Source organism: Mauremys mutica, unplaced genomic scaffold (assembly GCF_020497125.1).
Source record: "Mauremys mutica isolate MM-2020 ecotype Southern unplaced genomic scaffold, ASM2049712v1 Super-Scaffold_100297, whole genome shotgun sequence".
Lineage (NCBI taxonomy): Eukaryota > Metazoa > Chordata > Testudines > Geoemydidae > Mauremys > Mauremys mutica.
The window spans coordinates 452968-459119 of record NW_025423307.1 but is presented as its reverse complement, the minus strand read 5'-3'; the positions used below and the strand labels follow the sequence as shown (position 1 = coordinate 459119).

The 6152-nt window shown below is 56.8% G+C and overlaps 1 non-coding gene across 1 annotated transcript; it reads right to left on the bottom strand.

Moving 5' to 3' along the window:
• Positions 1-3552: 3552 nt before the first annotated feature.
• On the bottom strand, positions 3553-3626 carry TRNAI-AAU. Its single transcript has one exon. It is a non-coding gene; the product is annotated as a tRNA-Ile (tRNA).
• Between the last annotated feature and the right edge of the window lie 2526 nt (positions 3627-6152).

Here is a 6152-nt window from a genome sequence, read left to right as displayed (position 1 = left end):
GCTGGCTTTGGGGGTGATCCAGCCATCTTCCAGCCCTTGGGCCTTGCCGCTGGTCCTGGTCCCCAAAAGGGATAGGTCGATCCGGTTCTGTGTGGACTATCGAAAGCTCAATGCCATCACTGTATCTGATGCCAACCCCATGCCCAGGCCTGACGAGCTCCTAGACAAGCTGGGAGGCGCTCGGTACCTCACCACCATGGATCTTACAAAGGGCTACTGGCAAGTGCCGCTGGACGCAGATGTCAGGCTGAAATTGGCCTTTATCACCGCTCTGGGGCTCTACGAGTTTCTGATCCTGCCCTTCGGCCTCAAGGGAGCGCCGGCTACCTTACAGCGTCTGGTGGATCAGCAACTGAGGGGGATGGAGAGTTTTGCCGTGGCGTATATTGACGACATCTGCGTCTTCAGCCAGACCTGGGAGGACCACGTGTCCCAGGTTAAACAAGTGCTGGACCAACTCCGAGAGGCTGGGCTAACCGTAAAGGCTGAGAAGTACAAGGTGGGGATGGCTGAAGTATCTTACCTGGGCCATCGGGTGGGGAGCGGCTGCCAAAAGGCGGAACCAGCCAAGGTGGAGGTGATCAGAGACTGGCCCGCTCCCCAAACCAAGAAGCAGGTCCAGGCCTTTATTGGGATGGCGGAGTACTATCGAAGGTTCGTGCCCCACTTTAGCGCCATAGCCGCCCCCATCACTGAGCTGTGCAAGAAGGGGAAGCCAGACAAGGTGGTTTGGACCGAGGAGTGCCAGCAGGCTCTCCAGGCGCTGAAGGAGGCTCTGCTCAGTGGCCCAGTTCTGGCAAATTCAGACTTTGACAAGCCCTTTATGGTGTTCACTGATGCCTCAGACACGGGGCTGGGGGTGGTGTTGATGCAGGAGGATGAAAAGGGGGAGAGACACCCCATCGTGTAACTGAGCAAGAAGTTGCTACCCCGGGAGCAGAACTACGCGGCCATCGAGAAGGAATGCCTGGCCATGGTGTGGGCCCTTAAGAAACTGGAGCCATATCTCTTTGGGCACCACTTCACCGTGTACACCGACCACTCTCTCCTGACCTGGCTGCACCAGCTGAAAGGAGCCAACGCCAAGCTCCTGAGGTGGAGCCTGCTCCTGCAGGACTACGACATGGACGTGGTCCACGTGAAGGGAAGTGCCAACTTGATAGCAGATGCGCTGTCCCGGAGAGGGGGCCCTGAACTTCCCCAGGTCACTGGACAGAGTGACCCCGCTCAGTTCAGTCTCAAAAGGGGGAGAGATGCGATGGAGTAGGGGCTGTCTGTGTGGGGGTTGGGGGAGACGGGGAGGACTTTAGGTGAGGGACAGGTATTCAGCCTGTAACCTGAGCTAGGCAGGGGGGAGTGGAGGTCAACATCTCTGCCAGGGGAGCTAGACAAAGGAGAGAGCCGAGTGGAGAGGGGGAGTCAGTTTCAATTTAGGGCTGGGTGAGGGGAGTTCAGAGAATCCTAGGCTGGGATCCAAGCACCCTGAACCACAGAAGGGCCAGATTGAGAGGTCCTGGCTCTGCCCACAAGCTCTGCTGTAGCCTGTGTTCCTGTGTCCAATAAACCTTCTGTTTTACTGGCTGGCTGAAAATCACTGTGAGTCCCAGGAAGAGGGGTGCAGAGTCGGACTCCCCCGCACTCCAAGAGGCAGCGGGGATCAATGCCCGCGTCCTCCAGCGGCAAAGAAGCCGCGGGAGCTCTCCTGGCTTTGCATGGGTTAGAGGAAAGTGGTGAAGATAGGAACGGCCCTCCTGGGTGAGACCAATGGTCCATCTAGGCCACTATCACGTCTTCTGACAGTAACCGATGCCAGGCGCTTCAGAGGCAATGGCCAGAGCAGGCAATCGTCAAGTGATCTATCCCTGCGTTGTCTTCTGAAGCTTGGTGCTTGTTTCAGGGGCTAACTCTCAGCCCAGACACACTCCAGGGAGGGAGCGTTGGTGTTTGTGCCGAGGAGCGTGGCTGGGACTCGGACCCCCTTCCCCAGCTCTGGGTAGCACGGCCCCCTCCCCCCCATTTCAGGCTGTGTTCTCCTTAAGGCCACAGAGCTCTTGCCTTTTTCTGCCCGGTGCCTGAGAGTCAGGCCAGCTGCGGGGAATTAGCTCAAGCGGCAGAGCGCTCACTTGGCACGCGAGAGGTAGTGGGGGACGCCGCCCGCATTCTGCGAGCCTGTCGACTAAGGGCTCCTGATGAGCGTGGTGGACGGGAGAGCCGGCCATCTGACTTTTGGCCTTGCTGCCCGTAGCGGTCAGGCCGAAAAATCCAAAGCCACCCTCCCCAAGCCCACAGCCACCCAGGGGCTCCTCTGCACCATCTTGCCTCCACGAGTGCCGCACTCTGACCAGCTGAACCAGGCAAGCCACAGGAAGCTTCTCAAGGTCTTCCCCTGGTGTGGGCTTGGATGCGAAAAGCACCTGGCCGTTCATCAGCTGTTGCAAGAAGTGTGCAGAGTAGGAGTAGCGATGGGGCTGTAGCTTTTCACAGCATCTCAGTTTGGGCAGCTTTCCATTCCCCTTTTCTGTGTAATGTCCCTCCCACGGGTTTCACTTGCGGAGCTGTACGACTCTGGCAGGGTGGCCATTTAGAAATCTTTTCCTTGCTTTTCTTTTTCGTCTGGCCCCAGCGTTAGGACCGTTTGGGTGTTTCAGTGGGTGTGTTTTCCCATTTGGAGGCATTTGGAAGTTTGGAAGGGGAGCCGAAAGAGGAGTCTTTTTCACAAGCAAGTTGGCTTTCTGCACAGGTAGAGCCCTTGGCCTTAAGGCTTAGCTCCGTCAGTGCGTCTGCATGGGGTTCCTCCAGTGCCTCAAGAGCCCGTGCTAAACTCTCGGTGTGGGTGTTTGGCTTCCGCCAGTCAGAGTGCCGTGCCTGCGTCTTCCCACGGCCGGCTCCCGTGAGGCGCGCATAACTTGGGAAGAAAGGGGTAGAAGAGAAAGCAAGTGAAGCTGACTTCGAGTGGTGGTGCCCCTGGGCGGAGTGGTCCTCCTGCTCCTTCCTGTCGGAGGGGTGGGCTCGAGTGTGGGCTTGGGGGGTCTGGCTGTGGGCGGTGGGACGATGGTGTCCAGGGAAGTCCCAAAGGTCACCCTGCGCCGGCAGAGTGTGAAGCCTCTCCCCTAGGTTGGGGTGCTGAGTATTAAGCCTTCCTCTGCGGCTTGGGCTGGGGAGCGTGATCCGGCGTCGGGTCCATTTGGGTGGAGCTGGCGGCCGGCAAGAATTCGGGCCATCAGGTCAACCCTCTGTGGACAATGGGGGCGAGCCGGCAGGCCTGCGATTTTGGCTTCGCGGGCGGGCAGCTCAAGCCTGGCCTCCTATTAGCCTGGAAGGCAGCTGGCCGGGCTCACCCGTCTCCTCCCCGGGCCCAAGTTCCTTTCAGGCAGCAGGTGGAGTGAGGATCCCAGGGAGGGGAGCCCAAGGAGGTGTCAGAAGCCTCATCCTGCCCGGCGCCTGCGCCCAGCAGGGCTCTTGCCCGCTCCTGGCCCACCTGGTTTTGGCCTCTTCCACCCCTAGCAGTCAGCCAAAAGAGCAGAGACCACCTTCTCCCTCCCACACCCGGAGTGGCCAGCATGGGGCTTGAACCCATGACCTTGGCGTTATTAGCACCATGCACTAACCAGCTGAGCTAGCCGACCTATGGGAAACCCTCCTGTGATGGTGTGGTTCTGGCGGGACCCAACTGAGAGTGCCAATTCAGGACCAATTGCTCAAACAGGGCAGTCACAGCCCAAGGCTGAGGTTTTTCCACCTATAAGGCAAACCAAACCAGCCAGACAAAGAGGACTTCGGTCTCACCCCACTGGCTAACCACAAGTCACACAAGCAATTTCCTTAGACACTTCAGTCTCCCAGTATCACCACCAGTGCACCCGTCCTGGGGATGAATGGTTATGAAAACCAACACCCCAATAAAAGAAAAAGGTTCTCTCGATCCCAAAGGACCAAGCCCCAGACCCAGGTCAATATACACATCAGATCTTACCCACAAATCACGCTGTTGCCAAGCCTTTAGAATCTAAAATCTAAAGGTTTATTTACAAAGGGAAAAAGGTAGAGATGAGAGGTAGAATTGGTTAAATGGAATCAATTACATACAGTAATGGCAAAGTTCTTAGTTCAGGCTTGCAACAGTGCTGGAGTAAACTGCAGGTTCAAATCAAGTCTCTGGAGTACATCCCCCGCTGGGATGGGTCAGTCAGTCCTTTGTTCAGAGCTTCAGTTTGTAGCAAAGTTCCTCCAGAGGTAAGAAGCAGGGTTGAAGACAAGATGGAGATTAAGCATCAGCCTTATATAGGCTTTTCCAGGTGTAAGAATCTCTTTGTCCTTACTGTGGAAAATTCCAGCAAAATGGAGTCTTCAGTCACATGGGCCAGTCCCTGCATACCTTGCTGAGTCACAAGGCGTGTCTGCCTTCTCTCCATGGGTCAATTGTGTAGCTGATGGTCCTTAATGGGCCATCAAGCAGGCTAGGCAGAGCTAACACCAGCTTGTCTGGGATGCTTTCCCCAGAATCACAGCACCAACTTGAAATACAGACAGCATAGAGCCAATATTCATAACTTCAACTAAAAATGATACATGCACCCAGACAGCATAATCATAACCAGCAACCCATAACCTGGTCTTAGACACCTCATATGACCCCCTTTACATCAGATTTGGTGCCACTACAGGACCTTGGTTGCAACCCATGTTCTATATGGTCCCAATTTATATCAATAACGTCACACCTCCCTTGCCTGACCCTTTTGGAAGGAGTCACCGGCTAGTGCGGGAAACGATGTGGCATCCGTTATCGAATGGATGGATCAAGACACCACCTGCCAAGGTAGGGGAATTAGCTCAAGTGGTAGAGCGCTCACTTCGCATGCGAGAGGCAGCGGGATCAATGCCTGCATTCTCCAGCAGAAGGCAGCCGCGGGACCTTCTCTTGCCCTTCTTTTAGAAGCCATGGACAGTCAGCCGGCTCAGCTCCTCCAGTGGCCTCCATCCCTCTCCCCGCTTGGCCTCCCAAAAAGACAGCCCTTGCGGAGCACAAAGCTCTTCCTCCCCGGCCCTTCTCCCCCTTGCGCTGACTGGGAGGCTGGAGACAGCTGGGGGAAGTTAGCTCAAATGGAAGAGCATGGGAGAAGTAGTCAGACCCAGACACACATTCTCCAGCCTGCTCTGCTCTGCTTTGCTCTGCTGGGCTGGGCTCTAGTGGGGGACCTGCACCTTTCTTTCTGAGCTCTCACTGGAGCACAATCCCTTTCCTCCTCCCTCCCTGCTAGTCTACGCCAAGCTCATTGGCCGGGAGGGAGAGCCACTCAAATACAGAATTACTCACATCCCAGGGGTCCCTGAAGGGAATGAGGAGATGGGCGGGGTGGCATTCGATACCAGCTCAGCTGAGACCGTGAGACCTCGCAGCCTCCTGATCTCAGGCAGCATGGCAGCCGTGGAGCAGAGCAGAGCACGCAGACAGCTTGGAGACAGCCAAAGCGGGGAAGGGCTGCGTTGGTCTGGAAGAGGGAGTCGGTGGCTGTCTATCCTGGCGGAGGCAGGGTCGCTTTGCTGTATGCTGGGCCAGGGGCCAGGGAGTCTGCTAGAGTTGCTGAGCTGGGCCTGCTCCGGGCTTTGCTTGGGTTAGAGGAAAGTGGTGAAGATAGGAACGGCCCTCCTGGGTGAGACCGATGGTCCATCTAGGCCACTATCACGTCTTCTGACAGTAACCGATGCCAGGCGCTTCAGAGGCAATGGCCAGAGCAGGCAATCGTCAAGTGATCTATCCCTGCGTTGTCTTCTGAAGCTTGGTGCTTGTTTCAGGGGCTAACTCTCAGCCCAGACACACTCCAGGGAGGGAGCGTTGGTGTTTGTGCCGAGGAGCGTGGCTGGGACTCGGACCCCCTTCCCCAGCTCTGGGTAGCGCCCCGCCCCCATTTCAGGCTGTGTTCTGCTTAAGGCCACAGAGCCCTTGCCTTTTTTTGCCCGGTGCCTGAGAGTCAGGCCAGCTGTGGGGAATTAGCTCAAGCGGCAGAGCGCTCGCTTTGCATGCGAGAGGTAGTGGGGGACGCTGCCCGCATTCTCCGAGCCTGTCGACTAAGGGCTCCTGATGAGCATGGTGGATGGGAGAGCCGGCCATCTGACTTTTGGCCTTGCTGCCCGTAGCGGTCAGGCCGAAA